The sequence below is a fragment of the Diceros bicornis genome, chromosome 16 (genome assembly GCF_020826845.1).
Source record: "Diceros bicornis minor isolate mBicDic1 chromosome 16, mDicBic1.mat.cur, whole genome shotgun sequence".
NCBI classification, from domain to species: Eukaryota; Metazoa; Chordata; class Mammalia; order Perissodactyla; family Rhinocerotidae; genus Diceros; species Diceros bicornis.
Genome location: NC_080755.1, coordinates 30293947 through 30309478, shown reverse-complemented (window position 1 = coordinate 30309478; position 15532 = coordinate 30293947). Strand labels below are relative to the sequence as shown.

At 46.1% G+C, this 15532-nt stretch overlaps 1 protein-coding gene across 3 annotated transcripts in view; it reads right to left on the bottom strand.

Moving 5' to 3' along the window:
• Nucleotides 1-15532, bottom strand: part of FHOD3 (formin homology 2 domain containing 3) — a 457851-nt gene that overhangs the window by 442050 nt on the left and 269 nt on the right. The window lies entirely within an intron of this gene.

The following is a 15532-nucleotide window of genomic DNA, read 5'->3' as shown; positions in this document are numbered from 1 at the left end:
CATGACATGCAATAGTCAGATCCTTTTTTGTTTTTGTCCACAACAGCCCCAGAAGAGAGATGCTATCGTTCAAAGGTTCTAGGAGAGAGAATATGGATTGCACAGGCTGGGCCAGAGCTGAGGCCCACCACCATTTTGCCAACACTTGGTTTCATTTATTTTGGTTACTGTACTGGCCCTAATGGAGATACTGAGCAGACATCCCATAAACATTTGTGAAAGAGAGGAAGGAGGGAGTGTCCCTGGAAAGGGTCACATCTTAAGCCCTCATTGGCTAACTAACACCTCAGCTCACCAGGAATCAGCAGTGACCGGGGCAGTGGACAGCAGGAGACCCTGCCCAGGCCTGTCCTGCAGCTTGTCCCTGACTCTCTTCCTCTTCCCACGCAGTCTTCATAGGTGGCTTTCCTGCATCCCTCTCCTTTCTTCTTTGCTCCGTTTTCTTTTCCTCACCTTTTCTTTGTAATCATTTCCTTCCCATATTTCTGTTTTTCTCTCCTCTTTCCTTCCTTTTCTCTTACGTTTCCATTACATGGAAAGAAAGTAACTTCTGAAAAGGTTTTGTGCTCACTGACAACAGCCGGGTGTACCAGCCCAGCCCCGCAGCCCACCACTACCCTCAGGTGGGCCGTCCTCACTCACCCAGAGGCCTCTTGGCCAGATCCTGACTCCCGGGTCCCTTCTGCTTCTCACCTGCATGGAACGCCCTTCACCTCTCATTTCACGTACTCAAACTCCACCCGCTCTCTCCAGGAGGCTTTTTGGACTGTGTAGTCCATGCAGATTTTTCCCATTTCTGACATTTCTATAGCCCTGGCAGCCTATATCACACTTGGACATGAGTCATATGCTGCCTTCAGTTGTTACTTCACTTTTTGTTATGTTTATGATCTATTTCCCCAACCAATCAAGAATCTTTGTTTCTCCCAACAAAGGAGATAATTTTCATGTCCTGGGATCAGTGGCATTGATAGAAATAAAGCGTCCCACTTAGGAAGCTCTGCTCCCAGCCTCATAAAAATAATCACCAAGTGGTTACATACGATGTCGATGAACTCAACTGAAATTTTCCCCCGATTGTGTTCACTCTGCAAACTTCTCTGGGAGTCAACATACGTTCCTCACACTTACCTCTGACAGGCTGAGGCAGGAAGCCCTCAGTGAAGAGAGTTGGAGCCTGAAGGTCAGAAGATGTGTGCCAGGGGTCTACCCTGCCACCCTTGAGGGGTCGTTACTGTGCATCAGTCATGAAATCAACCTGATTTTAGTTTTTTCATCTTGGAAATGTGGCCTAAATGCCCCATCTTCCCTTTCAGGGCTGTGTGAGGATCAGCAAAGCAAACCTCTGTCCCAGTGCCTTGTAAACTGCACAGACATGCCGTGGTTCTATTACTGGCGGATTCGGTGATGAATCACTGTCCACAAAAATGCACCCAGTTCTGGGAACAAAAAACCACTCATATCTTTGACTATTGTTCTGGACAGGGTGCCCAACAGCTCTCCTTTCCCTGCCCTCAGGCACACGTACTGTTGAACTTGAGTGGAGGACCCCCAGGAAAACTGAATAACCTCTCCTACCTCGACACCAGCCAATCAGACTCTAGCCACTCAGGTACAGCGAGGGCCTGCAGAAGCCAGAAGGTTCGTGATTTATGGAAGCTGCGATCAGGAGCCAGCCTGAGCACTCCTGAGGCCTGACACTATGATCTGATATTGCAATGGGGGAATATATCCCCCTTAGGTGAATGCCATCACCTGAAACAAAATCTAGCCGGGGCCTCAGAGGTTGGCAAAGGGCTGAAATCTCCACGTGTGGAAAGAAAGGTAGTTGGACTCTGCAGGCACCACTCTAGTCTCCCAGATCCACCTTCCTCTTGGAATTTCCCACTAATCACAGCTGCTGTGGCCACCCCAGCCTCAAGGATCCTTCTCCTCACACAGCTCACAACTCTCCTCACTCTTCCCACGGCTCAGCATGAGCAAGAAGAGGAACAAGGCTTTGCAGAAGGCTCAGTAACAACAAGGCAAGTGGGGACACCCAGCTCGCAAGGTGGTGCTTCCCCCTCTTGCACCGCAGGCCACAAGTCTGGCCCCAAGGAGGAGTCCTCACACTATCCCAACCCGGGAAAGCCCCAGGGCATGTGCACACCCCTCCAAACTCAACAGGAAATGACATTGACAAGACTATGGGCCTTCTCTTGTCAAGTCGAGGCTTCCTGTCTGAGGACCTAGCATGGACCTAGTGCCGAAAAGGCCAGAAAAGAAGGTTTTGATACACTGAAGAGTTGATTCTATCTCACTCACCTGCAGTGTGTGGGGGAAATTATAACATGCAAATCATGTGTACAGATTAGGGGTCTGACAAAGGTTTGAGGATATTAGCTCTTGAAGGTTAAGGGTCTACCTTATTGTTGCAATCATCATGTATATAAACATATACAGCACTTTTTCCACTTAACATTCTTTCAAATATTCAAAAATTATTTATTAGGGTTTATCATGTATCAGGCACTATCCTAGGAACTCTGAAACAAAAGATGAGTTAAAATGCACTTCTTACACCTGGTGGGGACATGGCGACCTGGAATGAAACAAGAACCAAGGTGTTAGGGAGAGAGGGCACACCGAGCACAGCCGCATAGGTCTGGAGAGGGCCCGGAAAGTCCAGGAGAGGTGACCCTTAGATGTAGTCTCACCCCAGGCTGGAGGACAGGAGGGGCAGTCCAGGTAGAGGCAAGAGCTTGAATAACCATCCAGGGCAGCCTATTAGGAGAACTGAAAGCATTTTAACACAACTGGGGCTGGGGAGGGGCAGGAAGGGAAAGACTGTTGGGATAACATGCGAGTGGTAGACAAGAGGCCAGGTCACAGAGAGCCTTGAGTGTGCTTGTGAAGAGTTTGGACTTTACCCTGTAAATAATGGGGAACAGCCAGAGAGTGAGGAAGGGGGAGGCGGGGAAAGCAGGCCAGGGGTGGATCTGTCAGCTGTTATTCAGAGTCGGGGTCCTAACGAGAGCCGAGAAGACTCTGGAACTGGATGGGAGCAGAGGAGTCAAAGCTGATGTGCAGTTCTCGTGGTGTTTCTAATGAATAAAATGCAGAAAAGGGATGCTGAGCAGGTCTGGCAGAAGGAAATTACTCGTTCTATTTTTGAGATTTCTTATCTACTTTCCATATGTACAATTTTATGATTCATGTGGGTTGTTACGGACTGAATGCTGTGTCTTCCCAGAATTCACATGTTGAAGCCCTAATCCCCACTGTGATGGCATTTGGAGGTGGGGCCTTTGGGAGGCAATTAGGTTTAGATGAGGTCATGATGGTGGGGACCTCATGGTGAGATTAGTGCCTTTATAAGGAGAGAAAGGGACACCAGAGCTTCCTCTCTCTGCTATGTGAGAATATAGCAAGCAAGTGGCCATCTGCAAGCCCTCACCAAGAACCGAATCTGCCAGCACCTTGATCTTGGTCTTTCCAGCCTCCAGAACTATGATAAATAAATGTCTGTGGTTTAAGCCCTCCAGTCTGTAGTATTTTGTTATAGCAGCCCAAGCTGAATAAGATATGCGTTATTGTAATAGCTACCCAATATTCTATTCATAATAAAACATAATATACTGAATATCTCCCCTGTCTTTGGACATTGAGTTTTTTTAGCTTTTCTTTATTAAAACAATCCTCAAACATCTTTATACATACAGCACTTTTATCATTTTTATGTACTGCTTCAAATAATTCTTGTAAGTGGGGTAACTGGGTCAAAAATAATCATTTTTATGATTTGCATGTGTTGCCAAGTCTCTAGAAAGAGGTAGGATGATTGACTACACTACCCGCAGCACATGAGTGCCTCTGCCGTCTCAAAGCATTAACAACTACTGAGATGTATCTTTGTCTTACTAATATAATATTGTTACTCGCATGCATGAAATGTAATAGTTCTAACTTTAGCACTGACTTTTAACGAATAGTCATGATTTTGTCCCTCAAAATAGGGAAAGGCAATGGAATACATCCCCATAATTTATTCAGGGTTTTAACAATCATCTCTGAATACCACCTGGTGGTATTCTAGTGTTCAAATGTCACTCTCAGCTGTGACACCAGCTGCACATGGAAGGAGGTCAGGCTGGAGCTGGGCTTCACCAGTTGGCCCAGCTCTTCACCAGCCCCACACTGATTTACGCACCACCTTTCCCACTATCTCCAAGGCTTAAAATGGGGGAAACTGCTCCCATCCAAGATGAATTCTTTACCCTTCTACTCAGCAATTAAACATCTAGGCATCCATCTTAAGGAAATAATCAGATATAAGCACAAAGATTTTCTTTCTGCAAGTATATATATTACAGCCTTATCCATATTTTTTATTGGCAACTACCTAAACATCCAATGGTTCATTCATACATGCATTCATTTAATGAATATGTATTATGTACCAAGTACAGAACAAATAATCATTGAACAAAACAGAGCCCTTTCCCTCACAAAGCATGGGAGCAATGTTTATATGGACCATGGTGCACGCACAAACTGGATTACCATGCTGTCATTAAAGATGATATGCTCCAAGAATATTTCATGACTCAGGAAAGTATTTGGGTATAATGTTATATTTTAATATGCATAGATATTAAAATTCTGGTAAGATGCAAAAGTGTTAAGAGTGGTTCCCTTTGGGTGGTTATATTTCTTTTTTCTTGTTGGTGAGGAAGATTGGCCCTGAGCTAACATCTGTTGCCAATCTTCCTCTTTTTGCTTAAAGAAGATTGTTGCTGAGCTAACATCTGTGCCAATCTTCTCTATTTTGCATATGTGACGCCGTCACAGCATAGCTTGATGAGCGGTGTGTAAGTCTGTACCCAGATTCGAACCCACGAACCCTGGGCCACCGAAGCGGAGCACGCAAACTTAACCACTATGCCACCAGGCCAGACCATGGTTATATTTCTTCAGTGTGTTTACCTGTTGTCTCCAAATTTTATACACACGCTTATTCGGTGATGGGAACAGATACTTTGTTTTAAAAGGGTAGACTCCTTGCCTCTCGGCCTTTCTCTCATCAAATTCACCTTTGTTAGTGGTAACCTCTCTCTAGCAATGTCACCCTGATTCCACACACACAGCTAAATGGAACAGCAAGTGTGAAGATGCTTTAGGGTGCCAGACACATACATATCTATGTATATATATATAAATTTGAGTAATGACAACAGTCCATATTACTCACCTTTAACATAAGAAGAAAGCAGCTTTTTACTTCTGCCACCACAGGGAAAAGCAACCGATTTGATACTTCCAGCACCCCCTTCTAGGCACTGTCTGTAGGTCACAGGTCACTCCACTAACCAAACCCTGGGTCATGGTTCTTCTGCTTATCCATCCTATTTCCACCCTCTTGCGCACAGTCAACCAATTAACTGTCCAGACCCACCTCCATCCCCATCTGTGGGGATATGAGGATCCACCTCTCCAAGTAAAAATCAGAGAAAAACAAGGAATAAATTCTAACAAATAAAGTTCCAAAATGGAGAAGGCCATACTTGAAGGGAGGGGGCAACTATTCACAATCATACATAAAAAAGCAGCTAGAACGAGCTTGACCAAAGGCTTTACAGAAGGGACTTCTGCACGGAGACAGCTTGGACAAGGAGACTACTCTTCCTTCCCTCCAATTCTAAACTTTATGATAATTCACTGACTCAACAACTATTTACTGAACACGCACTATGTGCCAGGCACTGTTCTAGGCTCTAGGGCTACATCAGAAAACCAAAGAGACTCTGAAACCAACCAACCAACCAACCTTACCCTCATGGAGCAGTGGGCCAGCCACTCAATGCCTTTGGAGTTGACCCAGAATGACAGGAGGGCTGAGGGATGTTTGGAGCTGAGGAGCGACATGATCTGACTCTCTCTTTCCTCTTTAGCCGAGGACACAGGCCTGTTTCCCAGGCTGTTCCTTCCCATTAAAATCCACCGAATGGACCCTATCTGGTCCTCTCCAACCTTTTACCTTTTTCCTACTAATAGCTATGCTTCAAGGCAAGGAGGAAACTTCCACCCCATCAGACATCAAGACTTACTGTAAACTAGTCAGTAAGACAGTGGGGTGTTAGCACAAGAACACACTCCTAGACAACAGAGCAGAGAACCCAGAAACACACCCCTGAGGCTGCGGACGCTATGTGGGTCAGAGTGGCACTGAAGACTATGTTTTGAGCCCTCCACATTCCCTGCAACTTGGATATTGCCCAACCTCCAGCCCTCAGCCGGCTGCTTTCCCTGGTAGTCTGGCACCCTGGGCCCTCCAGCTGCATGCCGTCTGTGTGTTGAAATTAGAGGACCAGGGGCCAGCCCAGTGGCATAGTGGTTAAGTTTGTGCACTCTGCTTCGGCTGCCCAGGGTTCACGGGTTCGGATCCTAGGTGTGGATCTACACACTGCTCACCAAACCATGCTGTGGCAGTGTCCAACATAAAATTAAAAAAAAGAAACAAGAGGACTAGACAGAAGTCTTTCATAATTGTTCATAAGGATTGAAAGCTAGGTTTTTTAGGGTGTAGCACACTTAATATTAAATTTTGCTTTCATCTGATAAAATCACAGAAATGGGGAGGAGGGGGAAGCATTGTTTAAACCAGTTGTCTCAACCCCAGTACCACCACACACTCATGTTTCCATGAGTTGTAAGGGATGTTACCATCAACTTTAGATTAATCATTATAAGAGGGGAGGGTTGGAGAAGGTGACCTCAAATGATAAATAAAACAAAGCTTGTGCTAAAGTGATATAAAATGTAATCAGTATAAACTTCTTTAGTCAAAATTGTGGCCAGTATTAGGCAGCCACCATGAATAGCTGCAGTGCTGTGTGTGACCCTGGTTTAGCCAGAGGACCCTCTTCCTCATTCTCTTCTCCAAGGACCCACTGCTCAGTCTCCAACCTGCTTTAAACATATCAGTGTCTAGGGGCCGGCCCCACGGCCTACTGGTTGAGTTCAGCATGCTCCACTTTGGCGTTCCCGGGCACGGACCTACACCACTTGTTGGCGGCCATGCTGTGGCAACGACCCACATACAAAATAGAGGGAGATTGGCACAGATGTTGGCTCAGGGCAAATTTTCCTCAGCAAAAAGAAAAAAAACCTGTCAGTGTCCAGTCACTCAGGAGCATTTGCCATCAACTCATCTGCTATGAAGCCGAAGTTGCTCTTGGGATCTGATGAACCAGTCAGAAGATTCGTCAATTATCTCCTATTCCGAGAACTTCAAAAGAATCTTTGGTTTGTCCCATGTGCTCTAGTTAAGACCCTGGCATTTCATTCCCTGCCATAATACCAGTGCATGAGGAGTCAGAGTAGCCTGATCAATAATAAAATGTCTTCTTCTGGGTTTTCTTCTTTCCAAGAATGCTAAAAATATTTGATGCAGTGATCAACAAATCAATTTTTCTGTGTCTTTTGTACCAAATCGAGGAGCATTGTTCTATACTGAACTGCAAGTTGTTTAACAGTTTCCCTTTTTCCAGAGAATTCAACAATTTGAGATTTTTTTCTCATATTAAGTTCTAAACATTTTCCCTGGGAGTCCAACATTTTGATTTCTGGTTACAAATCTAAGTGGTGAAGAGGAGGTATGTTCCCAAGTTGTAAATGGATACAATGCAGATTCCAATTGTTACTATGTGGCTCAAAAAATAAACTTCTGGATATATAATTCTGCTGATGCATGGTAATTTAATTTTTTGTGTGTGTGAGGAAGATCAGCCCTGAGCTAACATCCGTGCTAATCCTCCTCTTTTTGCTGAGGAAGACTGGCTCTGCGCTAACATCTATTGCCTATCCTCCTCCTTTTTTTTCTCCCCAAAGCCCCAGTAGATAGTTGTATGTCATAATTGCACATCCTTCCAGCTGCTGTTTGTGGGACACGGCCTCAGCATGGCCAGAGAAGCGGTGCGTCGGTGCGAGCCCGGGATCGGAACCCGGGCCACCAGCAGCGGAGCGTGCGCACTTAACAGCTAAGCCACGGGGCCGGCCCAGTAATTTAATTTTTTTAATGAGCTATCTTCCCCCTCCCCAACAGCTAATCCACAAATGGGTTAATCTGTCCACAGAAATCACAACCTGCCTGTAATAGTAAGAGTGCCAATGTATATAATCAATTTACCTTTTCATATGCATTATGACATCACTGCCATTCATTGTATTCTGAGATGCTCTCTTGAGGCATGTGGAAAGTGGAGGCAGAGCTGACTTACCGGGAATCATGCAAGACCCTGGTGCGGCCATGCAAGCACGTCACAGGCTCCAACAGCCATTGGGAAAGTGAGTGCCTTTACGTAGGTATCATTAATTGTAGCCTTAGCAACATCTCGGTTTAGTGATAAAAATTTCAGTGCATCTACTGAAGCTACATGTATAACATCTCTACCGTAATACTTCCTCTACTAAACTAACAGTTTATGTAACTGATGATTGCTAACTTCATCATCAGAATTGACCAAGCCTAGAAAGATACCCTGCACATAAAAAGACTGATGTCCTACACTTGTTTCTTAAAGATCCTAAGGAAAACACGACCATCAGGGTGGGAAGAAAAATATCAGTGGAGGCACAACAAAAAACCGCTGATGATTAGCCGTCTCAGCCATAGCAAACACGTTCGGGACACACGGTGACACTTAATGAAAGGACTCTGATCCCAAAGGGAACATTGGAACTCATAACCCAATTTTTTTTAGCTCTTTTATTTAAAAAGTTCAACATATGCAAAACTATAGAAAATAGTATAATGACTCCCCCCCATATATCCATAATCCAGCTTTAACTTATGGTCTATCTTGTTCCATCTATTCTTTTGGACATAAGACATCATATAATTTCACCTGTAGATATTTCAGTATGTATCTCTGAAAGACAAACTCTTCTTTAAACATAACCATGATATTATTATTACACTTGAATAATTTTTAAATATCAAATATCTTTAGGGGCCGGCCCCGTGGTGTAGCGGTTAAGTGCACATGCTCCGCTGCTGGCGGCCCAGGTTCGCATCCCGGGCCCACACCAATGCACTGCCATGCTGTAGCAGCGCCCCGCATAAAGTGGAGGAAGATGGGCATGGATGTTAGCTCAGGGCCAGTCTTCCTGGGCAAAAAGAGGAGGATTGGCATGGATGTTAGCTCAGGGCTGATCTCCCTCACAAAAAAATATATATATCTTTATTAATTTTATTTTTTATTTTTTAACTTAACTTTAATCATTTTTAATATCAAAGTCATTCTTCAAGTTCCCCCAATGATCTCAAATATTTATTTATAAAGTGTTTGCATGAATCAGTATCCAATTAGAGCCACATATTGCAACTGGTTGATATATCTCTTAAATCTCTTTTAATCTAGGGTTTCCTTCCATCTTTTGTTCTTTGCAATTTAATTTTTGGAGAAACTGTAATTTCCCAAAATCTGGATTTTGCTGATTGTATCCCTGTGGTGAGGCCTAACATTCATTGTAACTTAATTTTCCTCATTCTTTCTTTCTTAGTTCAGAACAAGGCCCAGAAACACTTCCCAATAAAATAGCCAAAAAAGCAAAAAAAAAAAAAAAACAAAAAGCAGTCTGTCTCTGTAAAGGAGCAGATGCCGACAGACCCAAGATTCTGAAAATGTGTCGCAGAAGTGGAACCCACTATGCTGATTAGAAAGCCAGGTTTAAATCGAGAACGTTCCTGAGCAAGCCTCAGGTAACAAGGCATCACCTGGAGATGAGGTGTGGAGTTTGCCAGGGGTGGGACTATCTTCCTTCTGAGGACAGAAAAGTTCACAAGTGTTCAAAAGTTTTATCTTTAGGGAGAAATAAACCATGGAGGAGAAAGGAGGCTGGGGGAGGGGTGTTCCTGAGTTGGCCTCAGCACGTTAATCAGTTTTAAATCTGCCACCATTAAGAACTAACGTTTCAGAGTCCAGAGGGGGAGGGGGAGGGCGAGGGCAGTCCTGTTGTTTTCCAGAGAGACGCAGGTTGGACTCTGAGGACAAAAGGCACAGACTCACAGAGCTTCAACCCTGGAAGGACTTACCAGAGCACAACCATTTAAGTCACAACCCTGTGACAGGCAGCGTGTGTAAAGGCAATGCAGTCAGCCCCTCCCCCCACACACACATCTCCCCCTGCACAGACAGCTTGTGCTCTGCTGGTTTTCTAATAATGGGACACAGTTGGCTACAGGCTTTGGAGTAAAAAGACTTGATCTTAAATCCCAGCTCCTTTACTTAAAAGCAGTGTGACCTTAGATAACCTGCTTAACCTCCCTGTGCCTCAGTTTCCTCATCTGTTAACTGGGGATACCATTGTCTGTCTCCTAGAGTTGTTGTGAGGACAAATGAAGTTATGCGTGGAGGCCTACAATGCAGTGCCCAGCACAAGCTCATTATATGCCAGCCTTGCCCCCCACCCCCCGCCCCAAAGACTTCTACCCGTCCCTTCCAACCCAGATCCTTGCAGGGAGCCATGATAGTACCTGCTGGATGTCTGGTCGGGTTACCGATGCTGTCTGTGTCCATGCATGAAGCAAAGCCAAGTGACCCATAAAGGGTTCAATCCCATGATCCTGATCTCAATAGCACGGCTCCAACCAACGGAGCTAATTACAGTAGGGTCAGATTCAACTCAGCTTGCACGGAGACACTCTTAGCAGTTCATACAACATTCTTAAACAGTTTTGTCCTAAGATACTATGTGACACAACACACTTGCCAACTTTACTAATGATCTCAGCTTTTAAAAATCTTAATGTAATGTAGCAAACAGATGTGTCCCTTAAGAGGATTAAGGTGGAAATTCATTAGAGCAATAATACCAGTGGATTTGTGTTCTAAAACTAACACCGATCAATCAACTTAGTGCACACTCCATCTTAGCACTACTCAGCTTCAAGGGAAACCCTGGAGAACTGGACAGTCAGGTCTTCACCCTCAAGGAAGTTATCTGCAAGCAGAGGAGTGTGAGAACCCCCACATACTGACAGCCTGACCTAAATGACGTCTAAGCCATGCTGCTCAGACTGTAGCATGCACAGGAATCACCAAAGCGTCTCAGGAAAATATACATTCTGATTCAGCAGGTCTGGGGAGGCCTGAGAGTACATTTCCAATAAGAGACTAGGGGTTGCCCAGCCCACACTTGAAGACCAAGGCTCTAATCCTCCCCACAATTGGCTGTTTTGCAGGTGGGATAGCTGAGGCAGTGAGGTAACGACAAAGACAAGGGTAGTAAGAAAGGAAAGAACATGGTACAGTCAAGGCTAATCCAATGAGAGAATGGAACTCTGGAACACAGACAGCCTGCCTGGAACAAGGTCCTTCAAGACACACAAGTGGAGTTGTTAAGAGCTCAGACCCGGGGCCTGCCCAGTGGCGCAGCAGTTAGGTGCGTGCGCTCCATTTCGGCGGCCCAGGGTTCGCAGGTTGGGATCCCGGGCACGTACCGACGCACCACTTCTCAAGCCATGCTGTGGTGGCGTCCCATATAAAGTAGAGGAAGATGGGCACAGATGTTAGCCCCGGGCTAGTCCTCCTCAGCAAAAAAGAGGAGGATTGGCATCAGATGTTAGCTCAGGGCTGATCTTCCTTACCAAAAAAAAAAAAAAAAAAAAAACAAGAGCTCAGACCTGGTGTCAAATGTCAACTCTGGAACTTCCCACTCATGTGATGGGTGACTTCCTTCTGCTCTGGGTCTCTTCTGCTACGAGATGCAACAGTACCACTACCAGACCCACGGGGTGGTCATGTTCTTGGTGAGATAATGCATGTCTAGGACAGTGCTTGGCTCAGGCAAGTGCCTAGAACATAGTAGCTATTATTACTCCACTCTGTCTAGTCCACAGCAGGCATCGAAACATTCCCTGAATTAAATTACTATGTCTTAATTGCCATTTTGACATGTAAGCTACTTATCACTCTTTCTGTAAAAATATTCTTCAATTCCAGTTTTGTTTATCAAAGGGAAACAAGAATCCTTAGATCCTTAGCCTTTAGCATCAATCAATCCAAACATAATTAAGTTTTGAAAGGTCTATGATTTATTAATTCTACTGCTTAGTTTTTTCTAAATTAGAAGTCCTGTAATTACATTTTTTTCTTTTAAAACACTAAACCAGAAATAAACATCTGTTTATAAATCATTTGAAAACAAGTCTTCACCAAGTCTAGACAAAACACATAACCACCAAAATGAATATATCCCCAGAGAGAATACAGCACCTGTTTTGACCTTTTTGTTAACAAACTAATCATTTATTTAATCATCTTCCCTGGAACTACTATGAAAAGCTGGGGGTTTTTTTCAATCTAGCAGTTTGAAGAAAAAAAGATAAAGCATAATATACACAATATATTGTTTTTGTCCAAGACAATAGTTAAGTGAACAGCTAACTTCTAATGGTGTCAGCAGACATGAGCTAAATTATTAAGAAAAGATGTACAGACTCAAGTTTTGGCTGGGAAGGGCCTGAGAGGTTACCCAATTCCAAAGCTCCCAGCACAGGAGAATCCCTAGGGGAGCTTTACAAATTAGGACCCTCTGTGGTGGCCTTCCAAGGGCTGGCTACACAGGTGTGTTCACTTAGTGAAAATTCATCCAGCTGCTCACTTATGCCCTGCACACTTTCCGGTATGTGCGATCCACTCCCTCAGGGACTTGAATGTGCAGGACTAAGGAGACTGAGAGTGTCTGCATGTTCCACATCACGCTTCTCCTCTCTTTCCACCACGCTAAATGCCCTCCCCAAAAAACTCCCCCTCTTGCCAAGGCAAGGTTCAATGGGAGCTGGGAGAAGTGTTCCCTGTGGCCCTGGAAGCCTTACTCATGGCCGGGGCCTGGGGTGACAGCTTCCCCACAACCTCACCATTAGCTAATCCACAGCAGGGTTGATAACTATTTGTTCCCCGCTCTGACTGTGAACTCTACCAGGTCAGGAATTCTGCCTCAAGGCTCTTACTCATGCTTGTAACATTCACCTGCCCCAGGCCCAAAAGTACCTGGCACACAGGTGATTTGGTGAACTCCCCAAGTTAATGGAATGGAAGCCCCAGGAGGTGCTGCTTCTGCGCACAGCCACACAGCTGTCCAGTGAGCAGAACAGCACGGGGGCCTCGAGTCGCATGGGGCTGGTTTGAATCGCAGCTTTCCACTCCTAGCAGAGAAACTAGGTTACTTAATGGCTCTCTGCCTCAGTTTTCTCATCTGTAAAACAGAGATAGTGAAGTCTCTACATCACAGAGGTGTGTAGTATAAAGGAGATCATGCATTGACGTCCCAGGTAGAGCACACACCTACATGCCAGCTGCTCAAAACTCATTAGCTCTTTCGATCACAGTTGGATCATCCAATTTTAAGATTCTCTGATGGAAATTAAGCAGCATTTTGAAATATGAATGTGCACCTAGGTACATAAACACTGAATTCTGCTTTACAGAACCTTGGCTAACGAAATCAGCCATTCACTCAGCTCTAGATGTAAAAAACAATACCAAACATCCCAAGGTACTGCAGGGGTCTTTGGGCAAAAGACTGAGACTGAGGCTGGCTGGCCCCCAAGAGTCAAGGGTCTCTGTGGGATATCTTCTGGTTTGTTTATTCCACAAAGGACACCTCAGCAAGGTCTGTGAGCCGGTGCAGCCACTGTGCCATGGCTTGTGGGGGTGTGGGGTAGTGGCAGCATGAGGATTTCCTCCTACGAGACCAGGAACACTGGGTCAAGACTATGGGGCTATTCCATGGCAACATAAAAATGTACTTCAGCTTCCAGCTTGAAAGGTCAACCTATATATATAGGGTTGGAAATCCAAGGAAACCACTTCAAGGTCATAGGGCCACAATTATGAGTCTTCTGCGGGTTCAACAAAAGATCCCTGTAATCAGAGCCCATGATGAATGGAATGCTGAATGATGCTGAAGAAGCCCTTCAAAAACTTGTAACTGAATCCACCGATTGAGAAGAACCAAATAATTTACAAAAGTAATTCTGATAAGCTGAATCTACACTACATTATTCTGGTTACTGGCCAAAGAGGTTTCCACAAAAGTGACTGTACCAGGGTGGCCTGGTGGCGGAGCGGTTAAGTTCGCACACTCCACTTCAGGAGGCCCGGGGTTCACAGGTTCGGATCCAGGAGCGCACAGATGCGCCGCTTGTCAAGCCATGCTGTGGCGGTGTCCCATAAAAAGTAGAGGAAGATGGGCACGGATGTTAGCCCAGGGTCAATCTTCCTCAGCAAAAAGAGGAGGACTGGCAACGGATGTTAGCTCAGGGCTAATCTTCCTCACACACAAAAAAAAAGTGTACCCACCCCGCACCAACACAGAGAGAATGAGATAGAACTGCCCCATTCCTCATTCCTCAAAATAGGTTACTAATTAAGTGGCAGGGGGAGCACTGATATACTACTAACAGAGGGAGAAAAACACCACTGCCAAAGTGTACCAGTTCTCTGCTTCCAAGGCAGGTGAACATCATAACAGAAATCTAAAGAATTTTTAAAAATCAATTTTATTCTTTTTGGCATCAAGGGTTATCTCTTCCAAATATTTATCAATGTTGATCCTCAAAGAATAAATCATCTCCAAGCTTTGATACGAACCCTAAGCAGAAAATGTACCGGGGAAGTAAGTCTACAGTAAGAAGACTGTACCGGAGAAGGTACAGTCAAGCTGTTTAAGTGGGCGGGAAGGGTTCTCCTGGGTAACTAAATGGTTAGCTTTCAATGCTCAGCTCTTTGTAACACACACTTTGCAAGATGCCTGTCCTCCTGCAAAGGGTTTTTTAAAAAAGAAGAAAAAAACCTTTATGGTACTGAGAAGCCATTCTTCCCAGGGGACACTCATTTCGGGCTGCAAGGCTCAGGCTTTGTGCGCGCGCCGCCCCTCCGCGCCCCCGCCCCTCCTCCCACAGCGACTGCTCCTCCAAGGTTCCCAAGGCCACCTGCTTCTCCTAAGAAAAGGGGGCTACTCCGAGCGCTACCGCAGTGCGCGGGGGGCGTCCTCGGCGGTGCCCCCCGGGGGAGAAGGAGGTGTCCTCCGGGAAGCGTGCTTTGTCGCGAGGGTCGCGCGGCCGCCCGTAGCGGCCCCAGAGGCCTGAGAGGTTTTGTCCTGGGCGTAGCTCAGAGATCTACTGCGAGGGACCTGAGTCCCCCGGGGCCCGGGTTCTTTCCGCGTCCCGCTCGGCTCCCGCGCGGGTACCGGGGCCGACCGCCCGCGTCCGAGCCCCACTCCGCCCACCTGGCCGAGCTAACGGCGCGGCGCCCGGGAACCTTCTCCATCGCGCCTGGGGCCGGCGCGGCACCTGCTCAGCTCCGCCCGCCCCAGGCTCTGGGCCGGAGCGCGGGGCTGTCCTCCTCGCCGGCTCAGGAGACCCCGCGCCAGCCAGCGGGTGCCCGGGGCCCCTCTGCCTAACGGGTAGGGAGGAGGTCTGTCCTGGGGCGCTTGTCCCCCGGGGCCGCGCCCAGCCCAGCCGGCCCGCGGCGCCCCCACTCCTGCG